This window comes from Daucus carota, chromosome 6 (genome assembly GCF_001625215.2).
Source record: "Daucus carota subsp. sativus chromosome 6, DH1 v3.0, whole genome shotgun sequence".
Lineage (NCBI taxonomy): Eukaryota > Viridiplantae > Streptophyta > Magnoliopsida > Apiales > Apiaceae > Daucus > Daucus carota.
In genome coordinates this window covers 19,276,638-19,302,406 of record NC_030386.2, presented here as the reverse complement: position 1 = coordinate 19,302,406, position 25,769 = coordinate 19,276,638, and the positions used below count along the sequence as shown (strand labels likewise).

Sequence of the window (25,769 nt, the reverse complement as noted above, 5' to 3'; positions counted from 1 at the left end):
GTTTCATCAAGGCCCGATTTAAAGAGTGGTTATTGAAAAAGGTATTTTTTTCAATTTTCTTTTGATTTTGAATTTGAATTTATTTGTCCAATATATTTTTAATGATTATTGGTTAATTTTTAGGTTGGACAAGATGATGTAAATGGACCTCGTTTTCAATATTTGCTTGAGGGACCGGCTATGCAGGTAATGACATTTGAGTCTTGTAAAGTTAATGGATACAAATTTTGTACGAGATCAGCTTCCGGGTCCGGTGTCATTGTTAAGGGGACTTCACATGATAATAATCTTGACTATTATGGACAATTAGAAGAAATTGTCAAGCTTATTTATCGGGGAGGAAATTATGTATATTTATTCAAATGTATATGGTTTGATAGTGTCGGAAATGGTGTTGTGATTGATAAAAATCGGGTGGTGACCGTCGATATTACTTCAAGATTGAAGTCAGATGAGATTTTTATTTTGGCTAGTCAAGCTTCCCAGGTTTACTATGCTCCTAGTGTATTGCATCCACTTGGCAAATGGTATTCGGTCGTCAAGTCTAAAAGTAGCCCGATAAGCGAATCCATCAAAATATCAAATGATATTGAAGAAGCTTATCAAGAAGATAGATCAAATGCCACTAGTTCATTCTCCTTATTTGTCGATTTTGAACAATATGGAACATTACCGTTCGTTCGACTTGAAGAGGAGGAGGAAGAACAAGAAGAACAAGAAAAGAATGAAGAAGATGACGACGAAGATGACGAAGAAGAAGACGAAGAAGAAGAAGAAGAAGAAGAAAGTGATGACGAGAATGAAAATAATGAGGATGTTGAGGATGATGATGATGGATTTGATGAAATTGATTAATGTAATTGCATTTTTTATAATGTTATTGAATTTAGTACTTGAATTTTTAGCTCTTAGAAGTTGGTTGATTGTTTGGTTGTTTGGTCGTAGGTATTGTGTATAAGAAATAGCTCAACCTTTGTTTTGAAAAAAACTAACACATAAAACTGACCGACAAACAACATAACCGACCGGGTTTTACCATTCAAAACCCAGAAAACCGACCGTCTGACGTCATAACCGACCGTGGTTACCATTCAACAACCCAGAAAACCGACCGCTTTGGCTCATAACCGACCGCTTTTACCATTCAACAACACAGAAAACCGACCGCATCAGCCCAAAACCGACCGCCTTGCACCTAAACTAAGAAAATATTTTTTCAAAAATATGATTCACCTAATTTTCACTTTCCGAAGTCACACATGTTGTTTATGAACTTGAATAATATGTTTAAATTTTTTATCGATTCGCAAAACATTGCTTGATGTGTGGATCACTTAAACTGAAGACCGATCATAGACCAGAAGTCTTATTTTGAATTACATTGAACAAATTAATTTATTCAAAATTATATGTTATATTATTTCAGCGATCCAACCGTACGGATGTTAATAAGATAATCTCTTCAACGCGGAGACAAAGAATCGGATGGTTTCGAGATACTGAGATACAATTATATAACCTTTTTATACTGTAAGAATATATAATATAATAATAATTTAAGAAAATATTTTATTAAAAACTATAATTCGCCTAATTTTCAAGTTCTAAAAGCACAAAATTAACTTTTATATGTAAATAATAAATTATCTAAATTAAAATTAAATGAATAATATAAATATTAATTGTTTTATTATTAATTTCATAATAAAACAAAATTGATTTATTTTTAATTCAATAAAACCGACCGACATCCGGTAAAACCGACCGCTTGTATTTTACGCGGAAAATGAAATATTTTCACGAAAAATTAAAACGCCCGCGCGCTGAGAACGACGTCGTTCCTGGGATTTGCACTTTTCCCCAAGTCATAACCGACCGTGTTGTCGGTCGGTTTTGATACGTCAGTATATAAACAAAAAAAAACAGCCCCTTTCTCCTTCATTCGCAGAAAACTCTAACTCCCCCAGCAAATCCTCTCCAGCAAACTCCGACTTCAACACTCGACTTCAACACTCCAAGAATGGCTCCAAGAATCAAGGCCCGAAAACCCTCTCCACCAAACTCCTTTTCCTCGGTAATTCTCGAACTAATTTCAAGTTCAATTCATATAGTCCAAACCATGTTCTTGGCTTATTTGTTAGTATATAACCCTATTCAACTTAAATTTGTCACGTTTTCAAGCATTTATATGTATGCATTCTATGTATATGTTAGTTTTGAAATTTACATGCAATTTTTCTTCATCGGTTATGTCATGAGCATGAATATGGTAAATTTGACTAAAAATAGGGTATCTTGTGTATCTTTAGTTGATTATCCCAGGGCAATTAGGCTCGAGTCTCGGGTAATTTGTTGATTCTATTTGTCATTTTGATTCGTAATTAATTAAGGGGTGTGGTTTTTGATTCTATTCGGCATTTTGATTCGTAATTAATTAATTAAGGGGTTGTGGTTTTGATTCTATTTGGCATTTTGATTTGTAATTAATTAATTAAGGGGTTGTGGTTTTTGATTCTATTTGGCATTTTGATTCGTAGCTAAGGGGTTGTGGTTTTTGATTCTATTTGGCATTTTGATTCGTAGCTAAGGGGTTGTGGTTTTTGATTCTATTTGGCATTTTGATTCGTAGCTAAGGGGTTGTGGTTTTTGATTCTATTCGGCACTTTGATTCGTAATTAATTAAGGGGTTGTGGTTCTTGATTCTACTTGGCATTTTGATTCGTAATTAATTAAGGGGTTGTGGTTTTTGATTCTATTTGGCATTTTGTTTCGTAACTTAGGGGTTGTGGTTTTTGATTCTATTCGGCACTTTGATTCGTAATTAAGGGGTTGTGGTTTTTGATTCATATTCTAATGATTGATTTATGGTGTTTGATTAGGGCACCTTGTGGTGGTTTTTCGTGGTTGTGATCATGATCATTGCCTTAATGGCAAGAAAAGGCAAGGGGAAGGCCAAGGATACGGGGAAAGATAAGGGCAAGGGCAAGGGCAAGGAGAAGAGTAGGGGAAAAGCCAAGGAGACTTCCACCCGGAAGGGTAAAGGAAAGTCGAGCACTTTGGCTATTCGTGATGAACCAACTGATTCGGATGAAGAACATAATCCGAATGAAGGAGAGAACCCGATAGAGGAGGTTCCAAGGAGGATAGTTAGGAGGCCACGATCCCATTCAACCGGTTTGTTTGGAAAAGTGCCTCCTAAACCAATCCGTATTAATATTTCGGGCGGATAGTAAGTCTATCTACTTGTCGTTATTTCTTGCACCCCATTTATATATATGTTTATAATTTAATTTCAAACGAACATATATGTATGTGTGTATATATATACGATAAATAATATAACTCACTTGTCAAATTTTGGTAGTGTCGAAGATGATCAAGCCAAGAAGACTTTGCTTGCTATTATTCGGGAAAGGTGGCCAGTTGGACGTTACACGTTCACTGACATTGATGACGCCCATCCCAAATGGCTAGAGAATATAGTGAAAGAATTTAAAGTGGGTAAAAATCAACTTAGAGAATATATATATAAATGTGTGTATATATATATATGTTTTGTTGGTCGTGATTAAGTAAATAATCTAACCATATATGTATGTTTATTTATCTTGTCTTTATTGTAATTGTAGGAATATTTCAAGCAACAAAAGGGACAAAGTCGGTCCGAAGCAACAAAGATAATCGAGAAGCATATCAAGAACACAATCAAGAGGACAATGAATGAGCTCAAGACAAACATTGAGCAAAAATCAAAGGAAAGAGGATGTTCAAAATTGAGTTTGAAACCTCAATATTGGTCCGAACCTTTTTGGAAGGATTTGTTAAATTATTGGGAGAAGAATGAAGGCCACTTGCACAGATCATCCATTGGATCTACGAACCGCAACCATGTTGAGCGGTTGCATAGTGCTGGTGCCCGGTCTTTCAATAAAATAAAAGAGGTATATATAAATATATGTCATACGCACCTAAATTTCTTAATTAATGTTCAATACATATATATGTTTCATTGATGATTTAAATTATTTTTTGAAGGAAATGAAAAGGAAAGAACGAGGAAAGAATCCAACTCGGCTCGAAGTATGGAACCAAACGCATACAAGGGTTGGAGGTGATCCAGAGCACCCCGTGTATACCACACCGGCTGCCATGGCCATAGCGGTAAATAAATTATTGACTTACCCCCCGTGTATACCACCCCGTGTACTTTTTAAGTTGTTTCATGGACTAATTGATCTACATTTTTCTGTAGACACGATATGCTTCTATTTTGCAAAGCATGCCGGTGTTGGTTACACAAACAGGGGAGAGAGACGAGCCCTTGGAATGGTGGTTGTCAGCGACCGGGGTTGCCGAAGGCCAGAAGCCTAAGAAGGACTACCTTGTTGGGTTCCCCGAGGCTCGTGCAAGTCAACTTATTCCAACTCTAGCCTCACGATACAGGGATTCAACAAGGGGCGAAGCCGGTGGATCTTCCGGTCGCAGACAAGAAGCCATCATTCCCGACAATGTATACCTCTCTGTTGTGCGAAATGTGCTAGATGAGGTCCGTGCGAACCCCCTTCAGTTTCAGCGACAAATGACCGATGAAGAGATCGCCACTTTTGCACGGACCGCACTAGAGGCCTCCGATCCAGCTGCCGACCCAGCTACAAGGGTTCAATGGAATACTCCTATTGGTGGTGAGATGGTGCACATTGTTGGGTCGATGGTGGAGGATATTGTCAACAAAATGCAAAGAAAACTTGAAGAGGTACAAATTTTTGTTTGTTATCTACTTGTATTGCTCTATAGTTTGTCATTGTCTATTGCCTTATTTATTGTTTGCCATTGTCTATTATATGTGCAATTAGGAAAAACAACGGAGGCTTGAAGCAGAGAAGGACTATACTGATCCAGAGGAGTTGTCGGAGGAGGATGGCGGTGACGGTGAGGGTGCTGATGCAGATGCCGGTGCTGATGCTGCGGGTGCTACTGAACGTCCTGTAGATTCCGATTCCACTGTTTCTCTAGATTAGCTTTGCACTTCGGTTATTTCTTGAAGTTTGGATTTTGATTGCCACGGGCTTTGGTTTTGCCCTGTTTGTTAACTTTGGATTTAGATTTGCCTTTGTTAGACTATGGATTTGGATTGCCACGGGCTTTTGGTTTGCCCTAATTAGACATGGTTGTTGTTAATGTTAATATTTGGTTTTGCGTTATGATAATATTTGGTTCTTTTTAGTATTTTTGGTTGTGGTTTGTTGGTTGTATTTTTGGTTGCTTTGTTGGTCGCCGATCGCAGGTAGTGGCAATAAATTGAAAATACAGCTATTTTTTTCCAAATAATACCCAGAAAACCGACCGAAAACAGACATAACCGTCCGTCTATACCATAAAAAGTTAGGTCAAAACCGACCGGAAAGGACATAACCGACCGCTGTTACCATTCAACAAGCCAGAAAACCGACCGCCGTGTGTCATAACCGACCATTTCTGCCAGAAACAAACACCAGAAAACCGACCGACGTCATAGTATTTCGGTCGGTTTTGTGTGGTCGGTTTTAATGACCAACGGTCGGTTTTATCCGGTCGGTTTTAATCATCTGAGACACCAACCTTCTGCTATAAACCCGACCAGAGCTTCCGGTCGGTTTTGTGTGGTCGGTTTTAATGATCAACGGTCGGTTTTATCCGGTCGGTTTTAATCATCTGAGACAACACCCTTCTGCTATAAACCCGACCAGAAAGCTACCAAAATGTTTGACCAAAAAGATCAAACATTAAAACCGACCACCTTCGGTCGGTTTAGTCTGCCTGCAAAAAATGGTTGACCAAAAAGGTCAATCATTAAAACCGACCACAACCGGTCGGGTTTGGTCTGCTCCCAAAATGTTTGACCAAAAAGGTCAAATATTATAACCGACCGAAGCTGGTCGGTTTTATTTTGACACGTTGCACCTGCGCCCACGTGGCGCCAGATGGCAATGTGGGGCCCAAATCCACGAGTTTCTGGTAAGAATAAAACCGACCGTCCATGTGGTCGGTTTTAAGACTTAAACCCGACCAAATCGGCTAAACCAACCAGGTTAAAACCGACCACCCTCTGTGGTCGGTTTTAGGCGTTAAACCGACCGCCTATCTGCTTAACCGACCGTTTTTGTCGGTCGGTTTTGCCCTGTTTTTTTGTAGTGCATTTCAACAATTCTATCCTCCTAGACAGAATGACGATCCATTGTATTATCGACCCTAACACCGAAACCATGACTGATGATAGTTAGATCTTGATCAACATTAAATTTAAATAATCATCATTTTGAAAATTAGTAATTACCGCGTCGAAGGGATATTCCCAAAAAAGACTCCCTCCCACAACAATAGATTAGGTTTAATCCAACGGACCTCATTACATCTAACCAATCACATTACGGTTAGGTCATTATAAATCAACAACTATTACTGACATCCAAATGAAACACACACAAACACACAAAGATCGGAGTATTAATATCAAAGTCTTTGGGAGAGCATTCTTTGGGTGAGACAAAACAGCTAATATCGTCATAATGGTTCTTATGATGAATGCACAATCTAGTACCTATAAGCCTTTTCATCCTTCCTATGAAGAGGTAAATTCTTTATACACTATTTGAATGATTTGTGTATATATATAGTACATATAAAATGATTTTAGAATTGGGAATATATCTAACTTCTAGTTTGTTTAAAATGAAGAGGATCTTTCACGCCATATGTTCTTTGAAGAGGAGAAATGGATCCAGTTCCTCTGCAATCGCCAAATTCATCCTGAAGCATTATGGCGGTCTTCCAAAGAATTTTAGGAAGATATTGATAAGTGGTATTTATACACACTTATAGGCCTTCATTTCCACTTAAATTGGTTGGTTGTACTTAAGTGTTTAGTGTCTTTTGATGTGTTTTTAGTGTTTTTCTGTGCAGGTCACGAGTTGAGGTGATGAAGTGATTTTCTCTCATTTTAGGTTGTTTTTGGTGCATTAATTGCAAGAATAGAGAATTGTGGATTCATCACGACTTGGGATTTTGTGGGTACATCTTCTACAAACCCTCACGAGAACACACTCGTCCACTAGAGCTGTCTAGGGGTTTAAAGGGCTTGTTGCATGTGCTAAATGCAACCGTGATCACCTACGGAAGTGGTACTAGAGCGAGGAAGGGCATGCACGCGAGAACGAGCTAAAAAACGAAGAAACGGGCTGCCAGTGGCAGACAGTAGCGCGCCTGCGCTAGATCTTAGCGCGCCCGCGCTAGCTACTGTCCCACTAGCGCGCCTGCGCTAGTTTAGCGCGGCCGCGCCCAGCAGAGTTGTTCCGGGCCGATTTTTGCAGCTTTTCTGATGGATTTTAGCAGCGGTCAAGGCCCGGTTGACTTGGTCAATGTATCTAATTTCTCATGTGTAAAAACCCTAGCCTCACTTGTATCGTAGAATATCGGAATATAGTTTTATCAGTTTTTCTCTTGTAATAAAAACACATTAGTGAATTGTATTGGATCGTTCTTCGCGAGGAAGTGACAGTTTCGAGCGAGATCGTGAACATCAATTCTGTAACGTTGTGTTCTTATTTATTAATTCAAGCAATTGTCTTATGTTTAATTCTCGTCTTTTATTTATCATGTTTTCATTAGAACCCATGATGTCGATTAGTTCGATTAAGAACTAACCGCCTTCATGGGATTCTAATGGACTTATCGATGTAGTCTAGTAAAGAATATTAATTGCTTGATTTTGTGACGTACGTTGATTTCTTTGCATGCGCCGTGCTTATTCTTCTTAGGAGCGTAGCTAACTTCTAAGTTGTTTGTTAATTCTTTCTGAAGCGAGAGTGGATGATTGAATTTAGAACTATGCCATGTAAACATAGGATTATTTGAATGAAGCATAATTTGTGGTAGACTTGAACTATTTTTATCACCCTGTTTAATCATGATAGATGACCTGTTATTAAACCTCTTTGCTTACACTACCGCTATAGAGATATAGGGTCTGAGCTTTGTTGGTGTCCATGAGATCTCTGTCTTAATTGTGGATTTTGATTGGTATGATATGTGTGCAACGAGAGTTGGCATGTATTACTTTCGTGTTGTCTGATTAGGATCAACAGTCGCATGTTAATCAGTAATTTCAATTCTAGATGAATTCGATAATGAAGTTAGAATCCCATGTGTTTTCCTATTCTGATTTTGATTAGTAAATTTAGTTATTAGTATAAAAGAACACATCCTTGTTAATTGTCTTAGCAGTGAAAATTACTCATACATTGTTGCATAGGTGCGTATTCTTAATTCACCAGTCTCTGTGGGAACGAACAAATATATTACTTGTGATCACGTGCGCTTGCGTGTAGATTTTTGCGAACAAGTTTTTGGCGCCGCTGCCGGGGACTCGATGTTAATTAATTAGTTTATGTACTTGTCATCAGTGTGCATTAAAATTCACTGACTAGGATTCTATTCTCTTCTCACTTTTCTTTTCTTTTCTTTATTTCAGGTACTTGGGTCGCGTTTATGCTAACACGTTCTAAAGCTCGTAAGGAAGCAATTGATTCATCTTCTTCTTTTGATTCTGAAACAATGACAGAACCTGAAGCACAACCAGACAGTAAGGCATTGAAGGATTTCTCTATGCCAAAGATCGATGATATCCAGTCAAGCATTGTCAGGCCTGCAATCGCAGCCAATGCCTTTGAAATCAAACCAGGAACTATTCAAATGGTCCAGAACTCGGTACAGTTTGGGGGTTCTCCTACTGAAGACCCTAATATGCATATACGTAATTTTATAGAGATCTGTGACACTTTCAAATTTAATGGAGTTTCTGATGATGCTGTGAAGCTAAGGCTTTTTCCATTTTCACTGAGAGATAAGGCTAAGGGATGGTTGCATTCTTTACCATCTGGTTCTATTACTACATGGGAAGATCTAGCTCAGAAATTTCTCACTAAATTCTTCCCCATGGCAAAGACTGCTGCACTACGAAATGCTCTATCTCAATTCTCTCAACAATCAGGAGAAACATTCTGTGAAGCCTGGGAGCGATATAAGGAGATGCTAAGGAAGTGTCCCCATCATGGCATGCCAGATTGGATGCAAATAAACTGTTTCTATAATGGTCTTGGACCTCAATCCAGACCTATGCTTGATGCTGCTTCTGGAGGTGCGCTATGGGCTAAACGTTATGAAGAAGCTTATGATCTTATTGAAATGATGGCTGCTAATGAATATCAGAACCCTACTCAAAGACTTACTCAAGGGAAGGTAGCCGGAGTTCTTGATCTTGACACGTCTACAGCTATTGCTGCTCAACTTAAGGCTCTCACGATGAAAGTCGATTCTCTGGCTAACCAAGGAATTCAACAGCCAATCTCAATTTGCGAATTATGTGCTGGTACTCACTCTACTGATCAGTGTGCCATCTCTAGTGAATCAGCACAATTTGTGAGCAACTTTCAGAGGTCACAACAGCCAGCTCCGGCCACTTATCATCCTAATAATCGGAATCATCCGAATTTCAGCTGGAGCAATAATCAGAATTACATGCCACAACAACAGGAACAGTTTCAGCAGCAAGGATCTAGACCTTTTAACCCTTCTGGTTTTCAACAACAGTTTGCACCGAGACAGCAATTCCATCCACCCGGATTCCAGCAACAAAATCATGGGGTGGCTGGACAGTCTTCCAATGAAAGATCAGAATTGGAAGAATTAAGACTAATGGTAAAAAGCCAATCGGTGTCAATCAAAACTTTGGAGAATCAGATTGGGCAAATTGCTAATGCGTTGATAAACAGACCACAAGGAACGCTTCCTAGTGATACCGAGGCCAATCCGGGTAAGAAAGAGATGAAGGAACAGGTACAGGCTGTCACCTTAAGGTCCGGAAAGGTTACGAAGGAAAAAGAATCAGCAACAGAGCAAAACAAGGAAGAGAGTGATCAACAGGTTGAAACACCCGTGCTCTCATCTAAGTTAGATAGTGAAAAAACTGTTGTTGAAGCTGACAAGAATAAAATCAACGAGGAAGCAAGCAAGGATTCAGCCGAGGAATCTAGCCCGAAAGCTGATATTGGGGTCAAGCAAGTATATCCACCTCCACCTTTTCCGAAGAGACTGCAGAAGCATAAGATCGACAAACAATTCGCTAAATTTCTACAGGTTTTCAAGAAATTACAAATCAACATACCTTTTGCGGAGGCTCTAGAACAAATGCCGAGTTATGCTAAGTTCATGAAAGGTATTCTATCTCAGAAAATCAAACTTGAGGATTTGGAGACTGTGGCTTTGACCGAGGAGTGCAGTGCTGTATTGCAGCAGAAATTGCCCCCAAAGCTGAAAGATCCGGGAAGTTTCACGATACCTTGTACTATTGGGCAGTTATCTTTCGACAAGTGTTTGTGTGACCTGGGAGCTAGTATCAATCTGATGCCGTTGTCTGTCTTCAAGAAACTTGGGCTGCCGGAGCCGAAACCTACGAACATGTCATTACAACTGGCTGATCGGTCCATCACTTACCCACGAGGTATAGTGGAGGATGTCTTGGTTAAGGTGGATAAGCTCATATTTCCTGCTGATTTTGTCATTCTAGACTTCGAGGAGGATAAGCAGATTCCCATTATCTTGGGGAGGCCATTCTTAGCTACAGGCCAAACTTTGATCGATGTGCAAAAAGGAGAGCTTACAATGAGAGTTCAAGATCAGAGTGTCACTTTTAAGGTGTTCAACGCAATGAAATTTCCAACCGACGAAGAAGAATGCTTTAAGGTGGAGCCACTAGAAGCTGTTGAAAATTCTGAGACGGGGCAAAAGCTAAGGCCAAGTACCTTTGAGAGAGTCTTAACAGGGGATTCTGATTTCGAAGATGAAGAAGTAGCAGAGCTTGAAAATTCTCAAGAGCATCGTACTCCATTTATTGAAGAAGCTTCCGAACTCGAACTCACACTACCTCCAGATTTCTTAAGTGATGTGCAATTTAGAAGGTTGTCACGGCGCATAGATGACATGCATGACATTCACCGCCGTTTTGCAGAGGATTTGACTCAGGCTCTTGGGAGTGCTTTTCGAACCATTGGTGTTGAGGTTGATTGGCCAGTGTTTGGAGATGGCATGGTGTCTAGACCGCCTGATCCGCAACCCGAGGAGGGTGATCCTCCCGACTTCTAGGTACATTCGATCCTTTTTATCACCTTCAATGAGGACATTGAAGATTTTAAGTTTGGGGGTGGTAATCTAAGGAAGAGCATAGTATTGTAATTATGTTTATTATTGCATGTGTTAGTTAGTTCATGTAGTTCACGTTTATTTTATTTTGCTTTGATTATTTCTCACGTTTTTTTTATTTTTTCATGTTTAGAGCTAATTGTCGTAGTTAGTATCACGAGCATTTGCATGAATTATGAAGTTAAGCCAAGTTAATTGCCTATGATGAGTTATGTGCGTAGTTCTTGATTAGTAATTTCAATTGCAATGCTAGGTTAGTACTTGGAAATTGCTTGTGTTGGAAATTGTAATTCACATATGTTTTTGAGATAGGATTTAGACGAAATTCCATGAATTCTAGGATTGAATTGAGCACCCTTCAGCTTAAGTCTGTAAATCTTAAGTTTGGGGGAACTGAGGAGTAAATATGCCTTTCTAAAAAAAAAAAAAGAAAAAAAAAAGAGTAGTAAATAAATTCACTAAAAAAAAATAAGTGGTAGAATTAACTAGGTTGAGCTCATTAGTACTCGAGTAACTAAGTCTGAGGGGACTTTGTGCCTAACAACCTAAAGCCCTTCGTGGTTTGGGATTGTTGAACCAACGCTCGCTACATGGGTACTAGTGCATAAATCTTTAGGGATCTCAACCATTGCACAGTTAAATAAACCACTAGAATAGAGTGAATAATTGGTGTGTGAAGTCTTGTGGTGTTCGTAACGCATTTACACTGCGAAGCGCTCTGACCTTAGACCGAGCAATGAATCACCAATAATAAAAAGAAAAAAAATAAAAATATAGTGAATAAAATAGAAGGGTGTGGACATTCTTTGGGACCTTGGCTTTTAGTTGGACTTGAATGACGGGGTGTTAGTTTTAAACTTTTACGATTCTTGATTGGGATTCTGTGGGAGTAGTAGTTTTTGTCTTGTCTCAATAAAAGAGCATGCTTGCACACACTGGCACTCCACACTTGTAAATAGAAGAGTAATTGACTTAGTAGCGAGAGAAGTGAAATTCGAGAACATTAGCACAATCTGAGGTATTATAATTGGCAAGGCAATTACTTCATAGTTCACTCATTCATCACGTAGTTGCATTCATGCATTGCATTGTATTATTGTATAGTGTCGTTGACGCTTGAGGACAAGCATCAGTTTAAGTTTGGGGGTGTGATAAGTGGTATTTATACACACTTATAGGCCTTCATTTCCACTTAAATTGGTTGGTTGTAGTTAAGTGTTTAGTGTCTTTTGATGTGTTTTTAGTGTTTTTCTGTGCAGGTCACGAGTTGAGGTGATGAAGTGATTTTCTCTCATTTTAGGTTGTTTTTGGTGCATTAATTGCAAGAATAGAGAATTGTGGATTCATCACGACTTGGGATTTTGTGGGTACATCTTCTACAAACCCTCACGAGAACACACTCGTCCACTAGAGCTGTCTAGGGGTTTAAAGGGCTTGTTGCATGTGCTAAATGCAACCGTGATCACCTACGGAAGTGGTACTAGAGCGAGGAAGGGCATGCACGCGAGAACGAGCTAAAAAACGAAGAAACGGGCTGCCAGTGGCAGATCTTAGCGCGCCCGCGCTAGATCTTAGCGCGCCCGCGCTAGCTACTGTCCCACTAGCGCGCCTGCGCTAGTTTAGCGCGGCCGCGCCCAGCAGAGTTGTTCCGGGCCGATTTTTGCAGCTTTTCTGATGGATTTTAGCAGCGGTCAAGGCCCGGTTGACTTGGTCAATGTATCTAATTTCTCATGTGTAAAAACCCTAGCCTCACTTGTATCGTAGAATATCGGAATATAGTTTTATCAGTTTTTCTCTTGTAATAAAAACACATTAGTGAATTGTATTGGATCGTTCTTCGCGAGGAAGTGACAGTTTCGAGCGAGATCATGAACATCAATTCTGTAACGTTGTGTTCTTATTTATTAATTCAAGCAATTGTCTTATGTTTAATTCTCGTCTTTTATTTATCATGTTTTCATTAGAACCCATGATGTCGATTAGTTCGATTAAGAACTAACCGCCTTCATGGGATTCTAATGGACTTATCGATGTAGTCTAGTAAAGAATATTAATTGCTTGATTTTGTGACGTACGTTGATTTCTTTGCATGCGCCGTGCTTATTCTTCTTAGGAGCATAGCTAACTTCTAAGTTGTTTGTTAATTCTTTCTGAAGCGAGAGTGGATGATTGAATTTAGAACTATGCCATGTAAACATAGGATTATGTGAATGAAGCATAATTTGTGGTAGACTTGAACTATTTTTATCACCCTGTGTAATCATGATAGATGACCTGTTATTAAACCTCTCTGCTTACACTACCGCTATAGAGATATAGGGTCTGAGCTTTGTTGGTGTCCATGAGATCTCTGTCTTAATTGTGGATTTTGATTGGTATGATATGTGTGCAACGAGAGTTGGCATGTATTACTTTCGTGTTGTCTGATTAGGATCAACAGTCGCATGTTAATCAGTAATTTCAATTCTAGATGAATTCGATAATGAAGTTAGAATCCCATGTGTTTTCCTATTCTGATTTTGATTAGTAAATTTAGTTATTAGTATAAAAGAACACATCCTTGTTAATTGTCAAGCTTATTTATCGGGGAGGAAATTATGTATATTTATTCAAATGTATATGGTTTGATAGTGTCGGAAATGGTGTTGTGATTGATAAAAATCGGGTGGTGACCGTCGATATTACTTCAAGATTGAAGTCAGATGAGATTTTTATTTTGGCTAGTCAAGCTTCCCAGGTTTACTATGCTCCTAGTGTATTGCATCCACTTGGCAAATGGTATTCGGTCGTCAAGTCTAAAAGTAGCCCGATAAGCGAATCCATCAAAATATCAAATGATATTGAAGAAGCTTATCAAGAAGATAGATCAAATGCCACTAGTTCATTCTCCTTATTTGTCGATTTTGAACAATATGGAACATTACCGTTCGTTCGACTTGAAGAGGAGGAGGAAGAACAAGAAGAACAAGAAAAGAATGAAGAAGATGACGACGAAGATGACGAAGAAGAAGACGAAGAAGAAGAAGAAGAAGAAGAAAGTGATGACGAGAATGAAAATAATGAGGATGTTGAGGATGATGATGATGGATTTGATGAAATTGATTAATGTAATTGCATTTTTTATAATGTTATTGAATTTAGTACTTGAATTTTTAGCTCTTAGAAGTTGGTTGATTGTTTGGTTGTTTGGTCGTAGGTATTGTGTATAAGAAATAGCTCAACCTTTGTTTTGAAAAAAACTAACACATAAAACTGACCGACAAACAACATAACCGACCGGGTTTTACCATTCAAAACCCAGAAAACCGACCGTCTGACGTCATAACCGACCGTGGTTACCATTCAACAACCCAGAAAACCGACCGCTTTGGCTCATAACCGACCGCTTTTACCATTCAACAACACAGAAAACCGACCGCATCAGCCCAAAACCGACCGCCTTGCACCTAAACTAAGAAAATATTTTTTCAAAAATATGATTCACCTAATTTTCACTTTCCGAAGTCACACATGTTGTTTATGAACTTGAATAATATGTTTAAATTTTTTATCGATTCGCAAAACATTGCTTGATGTGTGGATCACTTAAACTGAAGACCGATCATAGACCAGAAGTCTTATTTTGAATTACATTGAACAAATTAATTTATTCAAAATTATATGTTATATTATTTCAGCGATCCAACCGTACGGATGTTAATAAGATAATCTCTTCAACGCGGAGACAAAGAATCGGATGGTTTCGAGATACTGAGATACAATTATATAACCTTTTTATACTGTAAGAATATATAATATAATAATAATTTAAGAAAATATTTTATTAAAAACTATAATTCGCCTAATTTTCAAGTTCTAAAAGCACAAAATTAACTTTTATATGTAAATAATAAATTATCTAAATTAAAATTAAATGAATAATATAAATATTAATTGTTTTATTATTAATTTCATAATAAAACAAAATTGATTTATTTTTAATTCAATAAAACCGACCGACATCCGGTAAAACCGACCGCTTGTATTTTACGCGGAAAATGAAATATTTTCACGAAAAATTAAAACGCCCGCGCGCTGAGAACGACGTCGTTCCTGGGATTTGCACTTTTCCCCAAGTCATAACCGACCGTGTTGTCGGTCGGTTTTGATACGTCAGTATATAAACAAAAAAAAACAGCCCCTTTCTCCTTCATTCGCAGAAAACTCTAACTCCCCCAGCAAATCCTCTCCAGCAAACTCCGACTTCAACACTCGACTTCAACACTCCAAGAATGGCTCCAAGAATCAAGGCCCGAAAACCCTCTCCACCAAACTCCTTTTCCTCGGTAATTCTCGAACTAATTTCAAGTTCAATTCATATAGTCCAAACCATGTTCTTGGCTTATTTGTTAGTATATAACCCTATTCAACTTAAATTTGTCACGTTTTCAAGCATTTATATGTATGCATTCTATGTATATGTTAGTTTTGAAATTTACATGCAATTTTTCTTCATCGGTTATGTCATGAGCATGAATATGGTAAATTTGACTAAAAATAGGGTATCTTGTGTATCTTTAGTTGATTATCCCAGGGCAATTAGGCTCGAGTCTCGGGTAATTTGTTGATTCTATTTGTCATTTTGATTCGTAATTAATTAAGGGGTGTGGTTTTTGATTCTATTCGGCATTTTGATTCGTAATTAATTAATTAAGGGGTTGTGGTTTTTGATTCTATTTGGCATTTTGATTTGTAATTAATTAATTAAGGGGTTGTGGTTTTTGATTCTATTTGGCATTTTGATTCGTAGCTAAGGGGTTGTGGTTTTTGATTCTATTTGGCATTTTGATTCGTAGCTAAGGGGTTGTGGTTTTTGATTCTATTTGGCATTTTGATTCGTAGCTAAGGGGTTGTGGTTTTTGATTCTATTCGGCACTTTGATTCGTAATTAATTAAGGGGTTGTGGTTCTTGATTCTACTTGGCATTTTGATTCGTAATTAATTAAGGGGTTGTGGTTTTTGATTCTATTTGGCATTTTGTTTCGTAACTTAGGGGTTGTGGTTTTTGATTCTATTCGGCACTTTGATTCGTAATTAAGGGGTTGTGGTTTTTGATTCATATTCTAATGATTGATTTATGGTGTTTGATTAGGGCACCTTGTGGTGGTTTTTCGTGGTTGTGATCATGATCATTGCCTTAATGGCAAGAAAAGGCAAGGGGAAGGCCAAGGATACGGGGAAAGATAAGGGCAAGGGCAAGGGCAAGGAGAAGAGTAGGGGAAAAGCCAAGGAGACTTCCACCCGGAAGGGTAAAGGAAAGTCGAGCACTTTGGCTATTCGTGATGAACCAACTGATTCGGATGAAGAACATAATCCGAATGAAGGAGAGAACCCGATAGAGGAGGTTCCAAGGAGGATAGTTAGGAGGCCACGATCCCATTCAACCGGTTTGTTTGGAAAAGTGCCTCCTAAACCAATCCGTATTAATATTTCGGGCGGATAGTAAGTCTATCTACTTGTCGTTATTTCTTGCACCCCATTTATATATATGTTTATAATTTAATTTCAAACGAACATATATGTATGTGTGTATATATATACGATAAATAATATAACTCACTTGTCAAATTTTGGTAGTGTCGAAGATGATCAAGCCAAGAAGACTTTGCTTGCTATTATTCGGGAAAGGTGGCCAGTTGGACGTTACACGTTCACTGACATTGATGACGCCCATCCCAAATGGCTAGAGAATATAGTGAAAGAATTTAAAGTGGGTAAAAATCAACTTAGAGAATATATATATAAATGTGTGTATATATATATATGTTTTGTTGGTCGTGATTAAGTAAATAATCTAACCATATATGTATGTTTATTTATCTTGTCTTTATTGTAATTGTAGGAATATTTCAAGCAACAAAAGGGACAAAGTCGGTCCGAAGCAACAAAGATAATCGAGAAGCATATCAAGAACACAATCAAGAGGACAATGAATGAGCTCAAGACAAACATTGAGCAAAAATCAAAGGAAAGAGGATGTTCAAAATTGAGTTTGAAACCTCAATATTGGTCCGAACCTTTTTGGAAGGATTTGTTAAATTATTGGGAGAAGAATGAAGGCCACTTGCACAGATCATCCATTGGATCTACGAACCGCAACCATGTTGAGCGGTTGCATAGTGCTGGTGCCCGGTCTTTCAATAAAATAAAAGAGGTATATATAAATATATGTCATACGCACCTAAATTTCTTAATTAATGTTCAATACATATATATGTTTCATTGATGATTTAAATTATTTTTTGAAGGAAATGAAAAGGAAAGAACGAGGAAAGAATCCAACTCGGCTCGAAGTATGGAACCAAACGCATACAAGGGTTGGAGGTGATCCAGAGCACCCCGTGTATACCACACCGGCTGCCATGGCCATAGCGGTAAATAAATTATTGACTTACCCCCCGTGTATACCACCCCGTGTACTTTTTAAGTTGTTTCATGGACTAATTGATCTACATTTTTCTGTAGACACGATATGCTTCTATTTTGCAAAGCATGCCGGTGTTGGTTACACAAACAGGGGAGAGAGACGAGCCCTTGGAATGGTGGTTGTCAGCGACCGGGGTTGCCGAAGGCCAGAAGCCTAAGAAGGACTACCTTGTTGGGTTCCCCGAGGCTCGTGCAAGTCAACTTATTCCAACTCTAGCCTCACGATACAGGGATTCAACAAGGGGCGAAGCCGGTGGATCTTCCGGTCGCAGACAAGAAGCCATCATTCCCGACAATGTATACCTCTCTGTTGTGCGAAATGTGCTAGATGAGGTCCGTGCGAACCCCCTTCAGTTTCAGCGACAAATGACCGATGAAGAGATCGCCACTTTTGCACGGACCGCACTAGAGGCCTCCGATCCAGCTGCCGACCCAGCTACAAGGGTTCAATGGAATACTCCTATTGGTGGTGAGATGGTGCACATTGTTGGGTCGATGGTGGAGGATATTGTCAACAAAATGCAAAGAAAACTTGAAGAGGTACAAATTTTTGTTTGTTATCTACTTGTATTGCTCTATAGTTTGTCATTGTCTATTGCCTTATTTATTGTTTGCCATTGTCTATTATATGTGCAATTAGGAAAAACAACGGAGGCTTGAAGCAGAGAAGGACTATACTGATCCAGAGGAGTTGTCGGAGGAGGATGGCGGTGACGGTGAGGGTGCTGATGCAGATGCCGGTGCTGATGCTGCGGGTGCTACTGAACGTCCTGTAGATTCCGATTCCACTGTTTCTCTAGATTAGCTTTGCACTTCGGTTATTTCTTGAAGTTTGGATTTTGATTGCCACGGGCTTTGGTTTTGCCCTGTTTGTTAACTTTGGATTTAGATTTGCCTTTGTTAGACTATGGATTTGGATTGCCACGGGCTTTTGGTTTGCCCTAATTAGACATGGTTGTTGTTAATGTTAATATTTGGTTTTGCGTTATGATAATATTTGGTTCTTTTTAGTATTTTTGGTTGTGGTTTGTTGGTTGTATTTTTGGTTGCTTTGTTGGTCGCCGATCGCAGGTAGTGGCAATAAATTGAAAATACAGCTATTTTTTTCCAAATAATACCCAGAAAACCGACCGAAAACAGACATAACCGTCCGTCTATACCATAAAAAGTTAGGTCAAAACCGACCGGAAAGGACATAACCGACCGCTGTTACCATTCAACAAGCCAGAAAACCGACCGCCGTGTGTCATAACCGACCATTTCTGCCAGAAACAAACACCAGAAAACCGACCGACGTCATAGTATTTCGGTCGGTTTTGTGTGGTCGGTTTTAATGACCAACGGTCGGTTTTATCCGGTCGGTTTTAATCATCTGAGACACCAACCTTCTGCTATAAACCCGACCAGAGCTTCCGGTCGGTTTTGTGTGGTCGGTTTTAATGATCAACGGTCGGTTTTATCCGGTCGGTTTTAATCATCTGAGACAACACCCTTCTGCTATAAACCCGACCAGAAAGCTACCAAAATGTTTGACCAAAAAGATCAAACATTAAAACCGACCACCTTCGGTCGGTTTAGTCTGCCTGCAAAAAATGGTTGACCAAAAAGGTCAATCATTAAAACCGACCACAACCGGTCGGGTTTGGTCTGCTCCCAAAATGTTTGACCAAAAAGGTCAAATATTATAACCGACCGAAGCTGGTCGGTTTTATTTTGACACGTTGCACCTGCGCCCACGTGGCGCCAGATGGCAATGTGGGGCCCAAATCCACGAGTTTCTGGTAAGAATAAAACCGACCGTCCATGTGGTCGGTTTTAAGACTTAAACCCGACCAAATCGGCTAAACCAACCAGGTTAAAACCGACCACCCTCTGTGGTCGGTTTTAGGCGTTAAACCGACCGCCTATCTGCTTAACCGACCGTTTTTGTCGGTCGGTTTTGCCCTGTTTTTTTGTAGTGCATTTCAACAATTCTATCCTCCTAGACAGAATGACGATCCATTGTATTATCGACCCTAACACCGAAACCATGACTGATGATAGTTAGATCTTGATCAACATTAAATTTAAATAATCATCATTTTGAAAATTAGTAATTACCGCGTCGAAGGGATATTCCCAAAAAAGACTCCCTCCCACAACAATAGATTAGGTTTAATCCAACGGACCTCATTACATCTAACCAATCACATTACGGTTAGGTCATTATAAATCAACAACTATTACTGACATCCAAATGAAACACACACAAACACACAAAGATCGGAGTATTAATATCAAAGTCTTTGGGAGAGCATTCTTTGGGTGAGACAAAACAGCTAATATCGTCATAATGGTTCTTATGATGAATGCACAATCTAGTACCTATAAGCCTTTTCATCCTTCCTATGAAGAGGTAAATTCTTTATACACTATTTGAATGATTTGTGTATATATATAGTACATATAAAATGATTTTAGAATTGGGAATATATCTAACTTCTAGTTTGTTTAAAATGAAGAGGATCTTTCACGCCATATGTTCTTTGAAGAGGAGAAATGGATCCAGTTCCTCTGCAATCGCCAAATTCATCCTGAAGCATTATGGCGGTCTTCCAAAGAATTTTAGGAAGATATTGATAAGTGGTATTTATACACACTTATAGGCCTTCATTTCCACTTAAATTGGTTGGTTGTACTTAAGTGTTTAGTGTCTTTTGATGTGTTTTTAGTGTTTTTCTGTGCAGGTCACGAGTTGAGGTGATGAAGTGATTTTCTCTCATTTTAGGTTGTTTTTGGTGCATTAATTGCAAGAATAGAGAATTGTGGATTCATCACGACTTGGGATTTTGTGGGTACATCTTCTACAAACCCTCACGAGAACACACTCGTCCACTAGAGCTGTCTAGGGGTTTAAAGGGCTTGTTGCATGTGCTAAATGCAACCGTGATCACCTACGGAAGTGGTACTAGAGCGAGGAAGGGCATGCACGCGAGAACGAGCTAAAAAACGAAGAAACGGGCTGCCAGTGGCAGACAGTAGCGCGCCTGCGCTAGATCTTAGCGCGCCCGCGCTAGCTACTGTCCCACTAGCGCGCCTGCGCTAGTTTAGCGCGGCCGCGCCCAGCAGAGTTGTTCCGGGCCGATTTTTGCAGCTTTTCTGATGGATTTTAGCAGCGGTCAAGGCCCGGTTGACTTGGTCAATGTATCTAATTTCTCATGTGTAAAAACCCTAGCCTCACTTGTATCGTAGAATATCGGAATATAGTTTTATCAGTTTTTCTCTTGTAATAAAAACACATTAGTGAATTGTATTGGATCGTTCTTCGCGAGGAAGTGACAGTTTCGAGCGAGATCGTGAACATCAATTCTGTAACGTTGTGTTCTTATTTATTAATTCAAGCAATTGTCTTATGTTTAATTCTCGTCTTTTATTTATCATGTTTTCATTAGAACCCATGATGTCGATTAGTTCGATTAAGAACTAACCGCCTTCATGGGATTCTAATGGACTTATCGATGTAGTCTAGTAAAGAATATTAATTGCTTGATTTTGTGACGTACGTTGATTTCTTTGCATGCGCCGTGCTTATTCTTCTTAGGAGCGTAGCTAACTTCTAAGTTGTTTGTTAATTCTTTCTGAAGCGAGAGTGGATGATTGAATTTAGAACTATGCCATGTAAACATAGGATTATTTGAATGAAGCATAATTTGTGGTAGACTTGAACTATTTTTATCACCCTGTTTAATCATGATAGATGACCTGTTATTAAACCTCTTTGCTTACACTACCGCTATAGAGATATAGGGTCTGAGCTTTGTTGGTGTCCATGAGATCTCTGTCTTAATTGTGGATTTTGATTGGTATGATATGTGTGCAACGAGAGTTGGCATGTATTACTTTCGTGTTGTCTGATTAGGATCAACAGTCGCATGTTAATCAGTAATTTCAATTCTAGATGAATTCGATAATGAAGTTAGAATCCCATGTGTTTTCCTATTCTGATTTTGATTAGTAAATTTAGTTATTAGTATAAAAGAACACATCCTTGTTAATTGTCTTAGCAGTGAAAATTACTCATACATTGTTGCATAGGTGCGTATTCTTAATTCACCAGTCTCTGTGGGAACGAACAAATATATTACTTGTGATCACGTGCGCTTGCGTGTAGATTTTTGCGAACAAGTTTTTGGCGCCGCTGCCGGGGACTCGATGTTAATTAATTAGTTTATGTACTTGTCATCAGTGTGCATTAAAATTCACTGACTAGGATTCTATTCTCTTCTCACTTTTCTTTTCTTTTCTTTATTTCAGGTACTTGGGTCGCGTTTATGCTAACACGTTCTAAAGCTCGTAAGGAAGCAATTGATTCATCTTCTTCTTTTGATTCTGAAACAATGACAGAACCTGAAGCACAACCAGACAGTAAGGCATTGAAGGATTTCTCTATGCCAAAGATCGATGATATCCAGTCAAGCATTGTCAGGCCTGCAATCGCAGCCAATGCCTTTGAAATCAAACCAGGAACTATTCAAATGGTCCAGAACTCGGTACAGTTTGGGGGTTCTCCTACTGAAGACCCTAATATGCATATACGTAATTTTATAGAGATCTGTGACACTTTCAAATTTAATGGAGTTTCTGATGATGCTGTGAAGCTAAGGCTTTTTCCATTTTCACTGAGAGATAAGGCTAAGGGATGGTTGCATTCTTTACCATCTGGTTCTATTACTACATGGGAAGATCTAGCTCAGAAATTTCTCACTAAATTCTTCCCCATGGCAAAGACTGCTGCACTACGAAATGCTCTATCTCAATTCTCTCAACAATCAGGAGAAACATTCTGTGAAGCCTGGGAGCGATATAAGGAGATGCTAAGGAAGTGTCCCCATCATGGCATGCCAGATTGGATGCAAATAAACTGTTTCTATAATGGTCTTGGACCTCAATCCAGACCTATGCTTGATGCTGCTTCTGGAGGTGCGCTATGGGCTAAACGTTATGAAGAAGCTTATGATCTTATTGAAATGATGGCTGCTAATGAATATCAGAACCCTACTCAAAGACTTACTCAAGGGAAGGTAGCCGGAGTTCTTGATCTTGACACGTCTACAGCTATTGCTGCTCAACTTAAGGCTCTCACGATGAAAGTCGATTCTCTGGCTAACCAAGGAATTCAACAGCCAATCTCAATTTGCGAATTATGTGCTGGTACTCACTCTACTGATCAGTGTGCCATCTCTAGTGAATCAGCACAATTTGTGAGCAACTTTCAGAGGTCACAACAGCCAGCTCCGGCCACTTATCATCCTAATAATCGGAATCATCCGAATTTCAGCTGGAGCAATAATCAGAATTACATGCCACAACAACAGGAACAGTTTCAGCAGCAAGGATCTAGACCTTTTAACCCTTCTGGTTTTCAACAACAGTTTGCACCGAGACAGCAATTCCATCCACCCGGATTCCAGCAACAAAATCATGGGGTGGCTGGACAGTCTTCCAATGAAAGATCAGAATTGGAAGAATTAAGACTAATGGTAAAAAGCCAATCGGTGTCAATCAAAACTTTGGAGAATCAGATTGGGCAAATTGCTAATGCGTTGATAAACAGACCACAAGGAACGCTTCCTAGTGATACCGAGGCCAATCCGGGTAAGAAAGAGATGAAGGAACAGGTACAGGCTGTCACCTTAAGGTCCGGAAAGGTTACGAAGGAAAAAGAATCAGCAACAGAGCAAAACAAGGAAGAGAGTGATCAACAGGTTGAAACACCCGTGCTCTCATCTAAGTTAGATAGTGAAAAAACTGTTGTTGAAGCTGACAAGAATAAAATCAACGAGGAAGCAAGCAAGGATTCAGCCGAGGAATCTAGCCCGAAAGCTGATATTGGGGTCAAGCAAGTATATCCACCTCCACCTTTTCCGAAGAGACTGCAGAAGCATAAGATCGACAAACAATTCGCTAAATTTCTACAGGTTTTCAAGAAATTACAAATCAACATACCTTTTGCGGAGGCTCTAGAACAAATGCCGAGTTATGCTAAGTTCATGAAAGGTATTCTATCTCAGAAAATCAAACTTGAGGATTTGGAGACTGTGGCTTTGACCGAGGAGTGCAGTGCTGTATTGCAGCAGAAATTGCCCCCAAAGCTGAAAGATCCGGGAAGTTTCACGATACCTTGTACTATTGGGCAGTTATCTTTCGACAAGTGTTTGTGTGACCTGGGAGCTAGTATCAATCTGATGCCGTTGTCTGTCTTCAAGAAACTTGGGCTGCCGGAGCCGAAACCTACGAACATGTCATTACAACTGGCTGATCGGTCCATCACTTACCCACGAGGTATAGTGGAGGATGTCTTGGTTAAGGTGGATAAGCTCATATTTCCTGCTGATTTTGTCATTCTAGACTTCGAGGAGGATAAGCAGATTCCCATTATCTTGGGGAGGCCATTCTTAGCTACAGGCCAAACTTTGATCGATGTGCAAAAAGGAGAGCTTACAATGAGAGTTCAAGATCAGAGTGTCACTTTTAAGGTGTTCAACGCAATGAAATTTCCAACCGACGAAGAAGAATGCTTTAAGGTGGAGCCACTAGAAGCTGTTGAAAATTCTGAGACGGGGCAAAAGCTAAGGCCAAGTACCTTTGAGAGAGTCTTAACAGGGGATTCTGATTTCGAAGATGAAGAAGTAGCAGAGCTTGAAAATTCTCAAGAGCATCGTACTCCATTTATTGAAGAAGCTTCCGAACTCGAACTCACACTACCTCCAGATTTCTTAAGTGATGTGCAATTTAGAAGGTTGTCACGGCGCATAGATGACATGCATGACATTCACCGCCGTTTTGCAGAGGATTTGACTCAGGCTCTTGGGAGTGCTTTTCGAACCATTGGTGTTGAGGTTGATTGGCCAGTGTTTGGAGATGGCATGGTGTCTAGACCGCCTGATCCGCAACCCGAGGAGGGTGATCCTCCCGACTTCTAGGTACATTCGATCCTTTTTATCACCTTCAATGAGGACATTGAAGATTTTAAGTTTGGGGGTGGTAATCTAAGGAAGAGCATAGTATTGTAATTATGTTTATTATTGCATGTGTTAGTTAGTTCATGTAGTTCACGTTTATTTTATTTTGCTTTGATTATTTCTCACGTTTTTTTTATTTTTTCATGTTTAGAGCTAATTGTCGTAGTTAGTATCACGAGCATTTGCATGAATTATGAAGTTAAGCCAAGTTAATTGCCTATGATGAGTTATGTGCGTAGTTCTTGATTAGTAATTTCAATTGCAATGCTAGGTTAGTACTTGGAAATTGCTTGTGTTGGAAATTGTAATTCACATATGTTTTTGAGATAGGATTTAGACGAAATTCCATGAATTCTAGGATTGAATTGAGCACCCTTCAGCTTAAGTCTGTAAATCTTAAGTTTGGGGGAACTGAGGAGTAAATATGCCTTTCTAAAAAAAAAAAAAAGAAAAAAAAAAGAGTAGTAAATAAATTCACTAAAAAAAAATAAGTGGTAGAATTAACTAGGTTGAGCTCATTAGTACTCGAGTAACTAAGTCTGAGGGGACTTTGTGCCTAACAACCTAAAGCCCTTCGTGGTTTGGGATTGTTGAACCAACGCTCGCTACATGGGTACTAGTGCATAAATCTTTAGGGATCTCAACCATTGCACAGTTAAATAAACCACTAGAATAGAGTGAATAATTGGTGTGTGAAGTCTTGTGGTGTTCGTAACGCATTTACACTGCGAAGCGCTCTGACCTTAGACCGAGCAATGAATCACCAATAATAAAAAGAAAAAAAATAAAAATATAGTGAATAAAATAGAAGGGTGTGGACATTCTTTGGGACCTTGGCTTTTAGTTGGACTTGAGTGACGGGGTGTTAGTTTTAAACTTTTACGATTCTTGATTGGGATTCTGTGGGAGTAGTAGTTTTTGTCTTGTCTCAATAAAAGAGCATGCTTGCACACACTGGCACTCCACACTTGTAAATAGAAGAGTAATTGACTTAGTAGCGAGAGAAGTGAAATTCGAGAACATTAGCACAATCTGAGGTATTATAATTGGCAAGGCAATTACTTCATAGTT

The 25,769-nt window shown here is 39.2% G+C and overlaps 2 non-coding genes across 2 annotated transcripts; both read right to left on the bottom strand.

Annotated features, from left to right (window-relative positions):
- Positions 1 to 8,985: 8,985 nt before the first annotated feature.
- On the bottom strand, positions 8,986 to 9,092 carry LOC135147435 (small nucleolar RNA R71). The gene has a single exon (XR_010285012.1). It is a non-coding gene; the product is annotated as a small nucleolar RNA R71 (small nucleolar RNA).
- Positions 9,093 to 22,469: 13,377 nt separating this feature from the next.
- Positions 22,470 to 22,576, bottom strand: LOC135147434 (small nucleolar RNA R71). The gene has a single exon (XR_010285011.1). It is a non-coding gene; the product is annotated as a small nucleolar RNA R71 (small nucleolar RNA).
- Between the last annotated feature and the right edge of the window lie 3,193 nt (positions 22,577 to 25,769).